Below are 13910 nucleotides of genomic sequence, written 5' to 3' on the forward strand. Positions count from 1 at the left end.
CGTGGCTGATGTGGCTTGTGCCACTCGCTGAAGTCGGTTTCTCGCTTACCACAATGCACAGTCTAAGTAGTACTTAATGGCTTCCCGCCAGTATGATGCTAAGCATTGTCAGGCCGAGGAAAAGCAAAATCGCTCGATGACATACCTTGGTCGATCTTTATGAGCGATACTTGATGTCTTCGCACCAGTAGGATACTAAGCATTATCAGGCTAAGGAAAAGCAAAATTGCCTGCAAATTTCTAGAATATTTGAGGACTCGACCTTCACCTTGCTTCGGTTGTTCGTATGAAAGCATCATGACAACTGTGATTTCGTAACAAGTCATGATAGAGGAGCGCATTATATCTATACTAGCTTTTATTTAGATTTTTGTTTTTAATCATTTTGCAATTATATTTTGTAATTAATTGGTTTACTTTAATTAATATATATCTAAAGATAAACTTTGGTGCCGCAAGTGGCCTATTGGGTCACTTGGCGGCACCGTATTGGTTGACGAATTTTGTTTTTTAGTTCAGTTACCATAATAAACGTAATGGAAGATCAAATGTCAATTTTTTTGTTTTAGTTCCTATATTATAACAAACCTGAAAGAAACTGACCGAGTTCGCACAGACTCGCGACCTTATTTAAAGCCCATGACCGACAACGCTCTGGTTTTAACAATGCGCAAGTTTACCGACCGAACCCCCCCCCCCCCCCAAAACCCAAAAAAAAGGTCGTTGGTCCACCTCGATTTTTATTTTTTTAGTTCTGGTAGCATAACGTACGTAATCAAAACCGACTGAATTCGTATCAAGTTAATGCCTCAATGCTCAAGACCGACAACGCTTGGGTTTTATCATCGTCCGGGTTTTGCCAACCAAATAAACATCATCTTTAATATTTTGTTTTCTTATATGTTAATGTTTTTATATGTTAATTTGACGAATTAATTTTTTTGGGTTTTAACGCGTAAATTTTACCAATGGTGTCTATATCGTGACGAACGCAGCCGATACTGACCGAATTCGTGTCGAATCATTGTCATAACGCTCGGGTTTTACCAACGTCCGTGTTTCAATTATGGGTTTTTCCAACTTCCCCGGCGCAACGCGTCAGGTAGAAAAACTAGTTTATTATAATAAAATTTCTTATATTCATTCAGAATTTATATAATTTAACATATTTTGATCTATTTATGTTCGTTTATGGTCATATTTGAATAAAATATTAAATTAATCATCTACTTAATGTATATACCTAATGTTTTATATTTGTTCGTTTGGGTTCATCTATGTTCAATTATGCTTGTTACGCTTGTTTATGTTCATAAATTGTTCATCTAAAATTTAAATAAACGAACATAAACGTACACGAATAAATACACGTGCTGCAGTTTGATAATAAAAGTATAATATTGTTAGATTATATCACGTGTAGTTTAAACTGAGCTACGACGGGTCAACATGATGATGAGTAAACAGAGGATACAGTATGGGATAACTATGAAAATGAAACTATGAAATTATTTTAGGAATTTTTACATATATCCCCTTATTAACACCATCAATTAACTTATATACCCAAGCAAAGAATTAAATTACATATTTCCTCTTTTGATAGCAAATTACCCATTTACCCCTAGTCCATCAATCCAAACCCTATTGTTCCAATTCCTAGCTTCATCTCTTCCTTCCAACATGTTTCAACATCCAGTTGCAAGCACAATTGGCGTCGCTTCTGATCGATTCCGACCTGATTCTCGTCGGCAATTCTAACATCCAGGTTCGAAATGGTTCGGATAACGGTTACAAATACAAGAATGAAAAACCCGAAATGTTACAGACGGACCGCGGCCCGACACCCCACTAGGCTCGAAATTTTCTTTAAACAATATGTATATTTTACGTTTTAACTCAATTAGACAAGCACTAGCTTGACCTAGTGCCAAAGGGGTATGACTCTCAACCAAAGGGTTGTGAGTTCTAGTGTCATATGAGATATGTGTAAAAACATTCCCAGCAACTCATCTATCTCAATAAATACACTAAAAATCACTATATTTTCTCTCTCATATACAATTAAATAATACTTTTTTTTACATCTTTATCATTATATTTTCTCTTTCATTCACTTACAACACTTTCAAATATATTAAAAAGTAAGTAGAGGATGAACAATGTTTTCCAAATTTACTAATCTTTTAAAAATTTTCTCTCATTCACTCACAACCCTTTACAACCCTCTAAAAGAATTTAGAGATTCTCTCACAGTATTATAGAGGAGCTGTTGTGAATGCTCTAAGTCTATTTTATACAAAAAGTTTTTTACATAACCCAAATTATAACCAATTAAGCATGTTTAAAAATTAAATTATTTAAACCCAACAAAAGCCTCTTTTTTCTTAAGACCTAATTTTTTTCGCCATTGGCCCAAAAAGTTTAATAATTCTTGGAGACGACCTTGATCCCGTGCATCACACATATTCTAAAGCTAATATATATAATATCTAAAAATTAATTTTCAATATATTTGTCAATCCGGTCGGCCGTGTAACGACTTTGCAACCAGGGGCAGCTTGTGGACAGTGAAAACAAGTTAGAGCTTTAGGCCCACACTTAATTAAGGCCTCCAAGTCCAAAAAAACTTACACACACACACACACACACACACACACACACATATATATATAGAAACAGGATCAAATACATTTTATTCTTAACATGCAAACAACGAGAACCAATTTGCTGTTATTATTAAGTTTATTTTTATAAGTGTTTGCTGTTATTTGTGTTCGTATTTGCTAATTTTTGATTATGAGACGTTATAAGTATTTGCTTATTATATTTTGTTGTTATTATTAGATTTTTTTCTTTTGCTGATAAGTATTTGTTGGTATTTGTTGTTATTATTTTGTTCTTGATTTTGATTCTTTTGTTGTAATTTTTAGGTTTTTTTCTTTGTTATTGTAAATAATTGTTTATGTAGATTGGTATTGTAGTTGATATTGTTTCTTACGTTCTCATTGTTGTATAAATTGATATTATTTCCTACGTTCTCATGTTAAGACTAAAATGCACATGAACCTTCCCATATATATATATATATTATAATGGATAAAGTAAACTCAAAGTAATGTATTGGTATGATGGTAGACTTTGTTGTTACTAGAGTATAAGTTATGAGTTCAAAACTTGTAATAAGTACATTTTTTTATCAATTGTGATGAAAAGACTACACAATCTCGTTTTGATTTAGGTCTTCAGTCTCCATACTAGTTGAGCCGGCCCTATTTGCAACCCACGTCAACCGCTAACTTTTCATGGTTTCTATTGACTATCTCGTTATAGTGAATAGGTGGTAGGAAAGTCGGGTCGGGTGAATTGCGGAGTTAGAATGGTCAGTAGGGAATTTCTACTTCTCTGGCAAGAAACAAATTGTCAAGCTTCTGGTACAACCGCCTAAAGCAGAAATTGTAATAACCACACGTCACCACCTCACCTACGCCGTCAGATGATGATCCTATATTAAATCTCATCCGTCCATGTTTGCCGTTTCCTTTATAAATACCCAAATTTCGTTTCATTTCATCCGCCAAACAAAAATGACTGGATATCTCTCCCAAGTCTCAGATCCGATGTTAGATTCAATCAACGTGTTGTTCAGACTGATCCGTTAACGATCTGGATATGCTTATCAACATCTCAGATCTACGGTTGACTTCATTTTCCTATTTCATTCTTCTTTTTTTCTTTTGCTTTCTGTTTGTAGATTAATTAGATATTTGATTGTTTGAAGGATGATTATTAATCTGTTTGAATATCTGATATGATTATTTGATTCGTTACTTTTGCAGGTTTTCCGCCGCTGAAATCTAATTTTCGTGATTCCGGTTGATGGATCATCAAATTGACCTATTGTTGATGTAGTGATGAAAATTGAACAACGGTTATTGCCATACAGGTTTGTATGTAGAGTGCGCAATTGGAAGTAACGGATCTTTGGTAGGGGTCCTGTATGTCCTATTACACCTTGTTACTTGACCTTTGCCATGTTGGGTGCGCTCGCATGGCAGGTCGCCTGTCTTAATAAAAGTAAATATTTTTGTGTTGGAGAGAGGTCGCACAGGGTTGCCCGGGACCTCTCCTCGGGTGTGTGTGTGTGTGTTTCTGTTTGTGCGTTGGGTTTCTTAGTCGTTCTCGATATCGCAACATCAACAACAATTACGCATCAAACGCCATCAAGTTTAGCTATTTCCTGATTATCACTTACAGGTACTTCTGATTAATTGTTTATCATCATGGTCTTAACTTTATTAGATATATATCGCAATTCATGCCCCTATAACTGATCCAGCGACGTGCGTTGATATGTCTGTTAAAGGTAACAGTTTGGAACCGGAACTGTAATTGTAGAAATGTAAACATGGGAAACTAGAACTGTACTTGATAACTATAACTGGGTGACATGCTTAGACCTGATTTTGATTCCAATTTCTACTCTAAAGTCCAATAAAAGGGTTCGCTCACATGGCAGGTCGCCCATCATAATAAAAGTTGATATTTTTGTGTCAAGGAGTGGTCGCACGGGGTTGCCCGGGATCTCTCCTCTGGTGTGTGTGAGTGTGTTCTTTTGTTTATGCGTTTGATCATTAGCAGTGTTCAATGTGTCAACATTAAGTCATCAGCACCTACCCAAAGGAGTTAATCAAAGTTAACTATTTCCTGATTATCGCTTGAAGGTACTTTTGTTAAAGCTGCTATTGCTTATATGCTAATCAGACGGTCTGCCACTTATAATTATTACAGATTGAAGTTTACCTGATTTGGTTTGGTTTGCGAATTTGGATAAAAATCTATTTTTGATCACAAACCATTGAAATGATGTTCATAAGTTACAATTGACATGCTTTGGATACAGTTTTTTTAAATAGAATCCTTTGCTTACAAGTTACACCAAATAGTCGGTTTGCTTGCTATGAGTATTGATGCTGTGATTTCTAACTGTTATCTATAAGATAATCTTTTGCTTACAAGCTACATCAAATAGTCGATTTTCTTGCTTTGGGTTATCTTTATTAATGCTGTCTTATCTAGCACTTATCTACAGACGTGCACGTTTCTATCAAGATTAGTTCACAAAGGGTCACTGATTAAAATAAGAGTATTCTAGTTTTAAACTGGGATAATGTGCCAAAGGAATATTCAAATATAAACTTCCAAAATTGGATCCAGAGATAATGTGCTAAAGAAATTATTCCGATTTAGTGTGTTTTCAATCTCGGTAACATTCTTATGCCACGATCATAATCATGGCTTGTCACAAACCTGTGTGTTTTCTTGCTAATAATTTTACCAAGAATCTTGATAGTGTTATTGCTTTAGTAAATCTTGATTATAATGCCTAACATGCTGGCAAGATTTGAGTTTATGTAGCAAGTACGACTGTTGGTTTCATGTTGTATTGGAGGCCAAACGCCGAACTTTGTAGCAGTTTTGAGTTCAGTTGCATATCTGAAATTTTTGTATGTATATTAATTACAATGTTTGATTATGATCTTTCTTGTTTGGAGTTGAGATAAAACTGAGCCATAGTGATCTAGTCAAGGTTGTGGCAATGGTGCTTGGTTTTGAACATCCTTTGAAGCTTGATATTGTTTTAAGAAGATGATGCTGGTGAAGTCAATGGGCTTTCTGTTTCTGTGGAGTTTAGGTTGATGCTATTTGTTGGCTGTTTTATTACAACTGCTTTCACCAAGTTTCTGGCTTGACTTGTGGATGCACATGGATGAAGCTCTCGTCTTGGTTTGAACGAACAGTTCATGTTACCCAGGTAAAAGAATTGAAGCTAGTTTAACATTATTTACAGATGTTATGAAGTTGGCTCTAAGTCTGCACTTCTAGATCGTGCAGGGTTGATGCCATCTCAATTGGGGAATCAGATTGTGACTTGATTACGATTGTTATTGTAGCTTGTTTATCACACCTGATTTGGTCAAACATGTCAATTAACATTACCAATTGGTGAGAACTGCGGTGTTCCTAATGGCGCGGGTAGGGGCTTGCTCATGTTTTGGATATGAAGATGCCTCTTATTTTATGTGAGGTCACGTTGGGTTTAATTTTCTAACGATTATTCTAATAGTTTGCTGTCTTTTAATAACTAGCCGTGATATTTAAGTATTGTATCTGAAGCATTTGCATTGGCTTTCTCATTCACACTACTATAATTGCTAAAATGCATATTTTTCTCAAATTCAGATGTTAATTTTCGTATATAAGAAACAAGAGACGAATAGTAATTTTTTAAATATAGGAAATGAGACTTAAATTTCTCAAGTTAATCTCTATTTTAGGGGATGGGTTGTGTTAAAACAACTACGTAAATCATATATTATTTCTCAAATCTTACAGATGAAGAATGATCTTTACAAATGCGTTTAGTGGTAAATTCTAGCCACGTTGAAGTGGTAAATGCTGACAAGAATGGGGTTGAGGTGGTTGGTGGCAAAGGGGATTTTAATCATACATTTAACCAAACTATTATCATGGCTGAGTTCATAATCAAAATCTCTTCATGAATTAACCAAACGTGTAATCTGCATATCATCTGACAACTTCTAACGTTTTCAAGATCTGTGAGCTCTGAAATTGGAAGAGCACTCGGGTCAAACTGAGAGGTTGGTGGTTCGAATCCACCCAGATCTATCACTATTTAAGTTCCTAGTTAAGTAAATCGCTGAGTGGTTGAATAATAATATAATGTACAGATTAAAGGTTTTAGCTAAAAGAATGGTTGGCATAGGTAGAACAAGTCGAATAAATATATTAGGTTTAGTCTCAACTAACAACTTGTTTACTTTCAATATGTCAGTTGTGTTAGTACAAAATATTTGTTTCTCAAATTAGTAAAGTTATATGGCATAGTGTTCAAAATTTTAATATATTTTTGTAAAAATACACCAAGTACTGACGGTTTGGTTGTAATGAGTAACGGGTTACAGCAGGTCCAGGTGCAAATGAGTTCAGGTGTGAATGAGTTGCCCTGAAATTGTTTACTTTGGTGCAGATAAGGACGGGTTTTAACCAAAATAGATGCAGGTGAGCAAAGGGTATTACCGTATTAGGGAAATTATGCAGGTGAGCAAAGGGTATTGGGAGAAGACTGTGGTAGAGTTCACTGTGGTTGGATCAGTCATGGTTGTGGTCGAGGAGGTCTGATAGATGATTAGATTCTAATCACTCCTTTTGCTTCTAAATTCTAATGTTATCTTGTGAACAAAGTAGATTGCGATTATGCATTTTTTATCTTGTTCTTTTTACTGGAATAATCTTTTTACTGGAATATTTTATTGGTTCTTTATAGAATTTATGTTCTACCACGAGATTAATTTTTCAATTTTTTTGCCCATTTATTGTTGACTTTTTAATAATTGTTGATCAAAATACTCACTTCTTTGCTCTAAGGATGAGCTCGGGATGGTACCGGTACCGATTCCGAAAATCCCGATCCCGAAAATTTAAAATATTTAGTATTGGTATCGGTACTGAAATGTTCGGTTCGTTATCGGTACGGTACGGTACTTCGTGCAAAATTCAGGAAATAACGGTACCGTACGAACCGTACCAATACCAAAAACTAAAAACTTAGTATCGATTTGGTATCGAATTCGATACCGGTACCGGTACCGGAAATGCTCATCTCTACTTTGCTCCACTTATCTTTCTGAATACGAGCAATTAAAATTTTCCTTTCATATAGATGCCTTTTTTCCTTCTTCCTTCCTCCTTTTATAAACTCTTTCTTTATTTTAGGTAGGGCTAAGGTTGTCGTAACATGTCGGACACGACAAGATAAGACACAGATCTGCTGTGCTAAACATGAACACGACACGATAACTAATCGTGCCATTTTTTTCAAACACGAACACAAACCTGTTTAGTAGCAGGTTAGCCTGTTAAGACCTGTTAAGGGACACGTTTAAAGACACAATTAATAATACATATGTAACGAAACCAAAATATTCAAAACGAGCATTAAAGTCTTAATTTAGATAATCTATGACATTTGAAACAAAAAACCATAAATCCACAACATACTTGAAACAAAAAAACGACAAATCCATAGCATACTTGAAACAAAATATCATTTAAGCAAAACATAACATCCATAAAAAACATAATATCGGGTTCTGGCGGGCATTAATGAAATGTCGTTTGTAAGTATAACTTTAAGTTTAAGACTTTAGGAGTGCATATATATTTAATTTTTATAATAAAAATCTACACAAGTTACTAACAGATTAACAGGTCTTTAACCTGTTAGGACACCAATTTAAAACACTTCTTAAATATGTCGTGCTTAAGACACGAAACCTGTTAAGCTCAAACCCAAATATGTTAAAATCCGTGTTGTGTCGTGTCGTGTTAACAGGTCCGTGTCATAAATTGCCAGCCCCAATTTTAGGCAGACATCATGTCCTGTCTTGTCTTTATCGCTTCCCATGTCATCACAATAATTTGGCCAACTTCTTGAAACTTGCTTTTATTAGATTGTTATCGATCAGTCTTCATAAGGTTTTAAGCTTTAAGCGAGCGTTTTCAACTTCGTGCATAAAATAAGAGCGTTGTGTTTCATGTTTTCCTTACATCTGCCATTATAATATACCCATCGTAAAATAAAAACTTTTCTTTTTTCCTTGTAAAATCTTTGATTGGTCTTTTAATTTAAATCCTGAATAATTCGATAATAAGAAATTTTCATGTTGTTTTTGTTTACGTTTTTTCTTATTTATAAAAGATTCTTTATCACATAAAGAAACAAGGTAAGGCATTTGACTCTTTTACAAAGAAATACAAATAAGCATTCTACATTCCTATGATACCACAAAAGTTTAACCATTCCTATGATAACTTGATAAACAATAACCGAAACCGAATTGAAAACCGATGAAACTAGCCCAAAAAAATCGAAAACCGAATTAACTGCACTGAACCATTCATATTTTTATATTTCTATCTTTTATACCTCCATTTCATGTATACCTTCATAGTTAATGTATTTATGCATTTATTTCATGTATTTCTAAGCAAGAATTTAACCCAAGGTTAAGTTTGCTTATTAACTGAACCGAATTAAACCAAAAAACCAATAAGTTAATAATAAATAACCAAAGTAAAACCGTGCACATCCCTGCTTGGTACGAATGAATAATGATGAAGGTCAGATACATTAAAATAACACAAAAGAGAAATTATGTTATGCCCAATACATACACAACAAATCAACAGTAACCAAAAAGGAGGTTGGTTTTCAAAGTGACCGATTCTGAGACCACCCCAAAATGTGGAGAAGAAGATTTTGCACCAGCAGCAGCAACAACACCAAACTCGCGTTAAAAAACAAAAAATGGGACGCTCTAATAATCGGCGGCGGCCATAACGGCCTCACCGCCGCCGCATACCTGGCTCAATCCGGCCTCTCTGTCGCCGTCCTCGAACGCCGCCACCTCATTGGCGGCGCCGCCGTCACCGAAGAACTCATCCCTGGCTTCAAGTTCTCCCGTTGCAGCTACCTCCAAAGCCTCCTTCGTCCTTCTATCATCAGGTTCTATTTATTATCTAACTTTAATTTATTCTGAACCGTTGATTTGTTGATGATTTAATTTGATGAATGTGAAGAGATCTGGAGCTGCATAGACATGGATTGAAACTATTGAAGAGAAGTCCGTCATCGTTTACGCCGTGTTTGGATGGACGTTATCTTCTGTTAGGTCCTGACGTGGAGCTAAATCGTTCCAAGATTTCGAAGTTTTCGGAACGAGATGCTGAGGCTTATCCAAGGTCCTATCATTATCTGGATTTAACATTAATACAATTTGTTACTGTTACATTAATAGCATAATGCCCTTTTTGGATAGCGAAACTAAGTTGTTTTTTAGAAACAATTTCATAGATCATGGGGTTGTAACATTAGTATGCATGACCTGTTGGACACGACTAAGTAGCTCCATAGCTTCTGATTATTTGCTTGTTCGATTTTATTGATGTTGCTCTTTTAATTGGTTAATACTGCTAAATGTAGGTATGAGAATCAGCTTGAGAAGTTTTGTAGGTTCATGGATCCATTAATAGATTCATCACCTCCTGAAGCTCACCAAGGTGTTTCGTCTTTTAACTCACGGTTGAAGCATAAGTTACAGAAATCAGAATTTTGGGCACATTGTTTGCATCAGTCTGTCTCCATGGGTCAATAAGGGCTCGTGTAAAATTTCTATTCGTAATGTTAACTGAATAGGACCATTAATGTGTTGGATTTATTATTACTAGAGGGGAATAATGGGGCAATTATATAATATTAATTTGTGTATCCCTAAATCAAGTTAAATATCAGTTAAGAAGATGTCTGCATTGCAGACCTTGTGGACTTATTTAGTTGCTTCTTCTTTCAGGGATTTCATGGACCTTTTACTGTCACCAGCTTCAAAAGTTTTAAATAACTGGTTTGAGGTTGTTACTTGATCCTCATTCCTTAATGCAGGTGTTGTTACTCTTTGACTTTGTCAACCTTAGAATAATTATAAACTAGATGCACAGTTGACTGCATTTGACAAAATGATTCGCGCATGATTCTAAAGACAATACGTTTTTTTGATGTCACAAGTCTAATTTGGTACTATGTATGTAATGTCAAGTACCAACATTTGTAATCTTTTGTATGTGAATGCAGAGTGAGGTCTTGAAGGCAACACTTGCTACAGATGCTGTGATAGGAACCACGGTAAGCACCTTTCAGTTAGCGAATTTCTGTATCTAATTACATATTTATTGCACCAAAGAATAAGAAGAAAATGTAATGAAGTACAAAAGAGAATCTAGGAGCATATGCTTGTTTTTTTGCTTTCTGTAATTCTATGTTCTCTGTTGACTTTTACTTGCATTTATCTCAACACTCCTACAACTAGTTACTGCTAACGGTTAATGAATCATCATGGTACTTTAATATTTGTAATGCAGACAAGTGCCCACACACCAGGAAGTGGATATGTTCTGCTACATCATGTGATGGGAGAGACTGATGGCCACCGTGGAATTTGGTCGTAAGTATTTTTAATGTGTGTGTATATAATTTTTTTTTTCCAAAAGGTAACTAATATGCGTTTAGGTATGTTGAAGGTGGAATGGGCTCTGTGTCACAGGCCATTGGGAAGGCTGCTAAAGAAGCTGGTGCCACCATAGTTACTGATGCAGAGGTACATTATTATTTTTGGAATAACCAATGTGTTTCTTTTTATCGCCATTTTTAAACCTATTTGGATCAGATTTATCCAGAAATAATGTTGTTACTTAAATAATGGTTCATTTAATCTTCAGGTATCAAAGCTGATGATTGCAGATTCAGACACAGTAACTGGGGTAAGCTATAATTATATATTTTAATTGCCAGTTACCATGGACCATGAAGCAGGATCTACGCAATCTAATATTGTGTTTTAAGGTTATATTGGCTGATGGAACAGAAGTTCGTTCATCAGTTGTTTTATCAAATGCTACCGCGCACAAGACATTTGTGGTATGATTTTCATCCTTGTGATGTTTTGCAATTTGATCTAGAAGTAAGGTGCAATTAACTGATTTGACTTTTTCACATTTTGACATAGGAACTAGTACCTGAAAATGTTCTTCCGGAAGATTTTTCTCGTGCGATTAAGAACGTTGACTATAGCTCTGTAAGATTTTATTGCATTTCATCATTTATCCTATTATCAAAGTTTCAAGTAAGGCTGTTCATGAGCCGAGCTTAAAATTTGAGTTCGAGCTCGGCTCCACTCAGCTCAGATCGGTTTGGTTCGGTTTTAAAAATGAAATTTAATAAACACCTTTCAAGCTCAATTGTTCAAAATAACATAGCAAAATAACTTAAACATAATACAAGTCGGAATCAAGTTCAACTGAGCCAGCTTCGAGCCAAGCCAATCCTGGTTAAGGAGATAGGGCTTAAAGAATGGTTGATTTTGATTCAAAAGTGGTTTTTTAACTTAAGTGTTTTGTGTGTGTATTTAAGTAACAGTAAAATGATTTCGAGCCAAACCAACTGAGCTAATGAGCAAGCCAAACTGAGCCGGGCTAACGAGAGAGCCATCCTTGGCCCGGGCTCGGCTATTTTACAGCTTCATACCGAGCTAAGTCGAGTGAGCTTTGAGCCACGAGCCTTTTGGACGGTCATAGTTCCACGTTTGGAGTGATGATTGATGAAACGTTTCTACTGTATTGAACAGGCAACCACTAAAATCAATTTGGCAGTTGACAAGTTGCCACAGTTTCGGGGCTGCAATATTGGTTCTCCTGATGCTGGGCCTCAGCATATGGGTACTATTCACATTGGTTCTGAAAGGTATATGATATTCCTTCAGTTTTCCTTTTTACATCCTTTTTAATTTTTGTTTTCCCTATCATAAATCATTATTCAGTTATTATTAATAAACTGTATTACTTGTTATTTACTTATTCAGTATAGAGGAGATTGAGTCTGCATGCCAGGATGCAAGAAATGGCTTGCCATCACAAAGGCCTGTAATTGAAATGACAATCCCTTCAGTTTTAGACAAAACTATATCTCCGCTGGGTACTTTTCAGTGTTGTTTATTTAATAGATTATTTTTTGAAGTGTAATGAAACTTAATTTTTGTAGGCAAGCATGTTATCAATTTGTTTGTTCAGTTTACACCGTATAAACCTAACGATGGTAGCTGGGAAGATACTGCATATAGAGTGAGTTCACTTCTATTTTAGAAAATACACACACTTGCAATTTTCTATTCTGTTATCATTTAAATTTGAAATGTTTTTTTTTTGTAGGAATCATTTGCACAAAGATGTTTCATGTTAATTGACGAGTATGCCCCTGGCTTCAGTTCATCAATTATTGGCTATGACATGTTGGCTCCACCAGACCTTGAAAGGATTATTGGTCTAACAGGCAAGTGACCCTTTCAACATTATTGATATTGACCTGTAGATTGAATGAAACATAAATATTATTAACTCGAGCTGTTGTTACTTGGCAGGAGGGAACATCTTCCATGGTGCAATGGGGTTGGATTCTTTGTTCCTCATGAGACCTGTAAAAGGATGGTAGTCCAGTTTACATTAATTTTATTATTATTTTGGTGGCATTTGAAGAAAACTCCGATATATTGTATGTTTATATGAAATGGAATGCAATGCAGGTCTAATTACAGAACTCCGTTAAGAGGATTGTATCTATGCGGGAGTGGGGCCCATCCTGGTGATGGTGTCATGGGTGCACCAGGACACAATGCGGCTCGTGTGGTTATAGATGATATTAAAGGCTGAAATGCAGCCATCAAGATCATCATCATCGTCGTCATCATTTGAGCTTAAGAATCGTGTTGTAAATGAATCAAGTCACTTCAGCAAGCTAACTGTGGTTTATTATGGAACAGAATCAAGGGCATGATGGCTTTGAGGCTAGATAAAAAGCCTCGCCTGATTTGTGTAATAGATTATTTTAAGTGACGGTTCTAACAACACGAACAATATCTATGTTTGTGATGGATTCTAGGACTATTTATTGGCATGGATTCTAGGACTATTATTGGAGTTAATGGTTAAGGAAGTCGTTAATGAATAATGTCATCTTTGTTGTTTCAGAAAATTTTATGTGTCTGTCAACCAGTATTGCTTCATTGCTTGACACATGATATAATTGATAATGATGAGGCTTACTTGGTTTTAAAATCTTAAATAAATATGATTTAGGACTGAAATTCATTAAAAAATATAAAATCACAATTTAACATTGGTGTAACATTCATGTAAGTGTGATTTGTGATATATTTTAGTTCTGAGACCATCGATTTAAAGTAAGTACCTTAATAGACATTTCAAATGATTTGTGGATGTGA

The 13910-nt window shown here is 35.3% G+C and overlaps 1 pseudogene across 1 annotated transcript; it reads left to right on the forward strand.

Annotated features, from left to right (window-relative positions):
* Window positions 1-9312: 9312 nt before the first annotated feature.
* Window positions 9313-13652, forward strand: LOC143545796 (uncharacterized; annotated as a pseudogene). Its single transcript, XR_013137495.1, has 16 exons — window positions 9313-9589; window positions 9664-9825; window positions 10067-10246; window positions 10434-10491; window positions 10712-10762; window positions 10999-11081; window positions 11147-11234; window positions 11356-11397; window positions 11480-11554; window positions 11643-11711; window positions 12261-12376; window positions 12495-12607; window positions 12674-12753; window positions 12841-12961; window positions 13050-13116; window positions 13212-13652. The product of XR_013137495.1 is annotated as an uncharacterized LOC143545796 (transcript).
* Window positions 13653-13910: the final 258 nt, after the last annotated feature.

Source organism: Bidens hawaiensis, unplaced genomic scaffold (genome assembly GCF_021521415.1).
Source record: "Bidens hawaiensis isolate Kalapana, Puna unplaced genomic scaffold, B.hawaiensis_p1.1 tig00000904_1, whole genome shotgun sequence".
Taxonomy (NCBI): Eukaryota; Viridiplantae; Streptophyta; class Magnoliopsida; order Asterales; family Asteraceae; genus Bidens; species Bidens hawaiensis.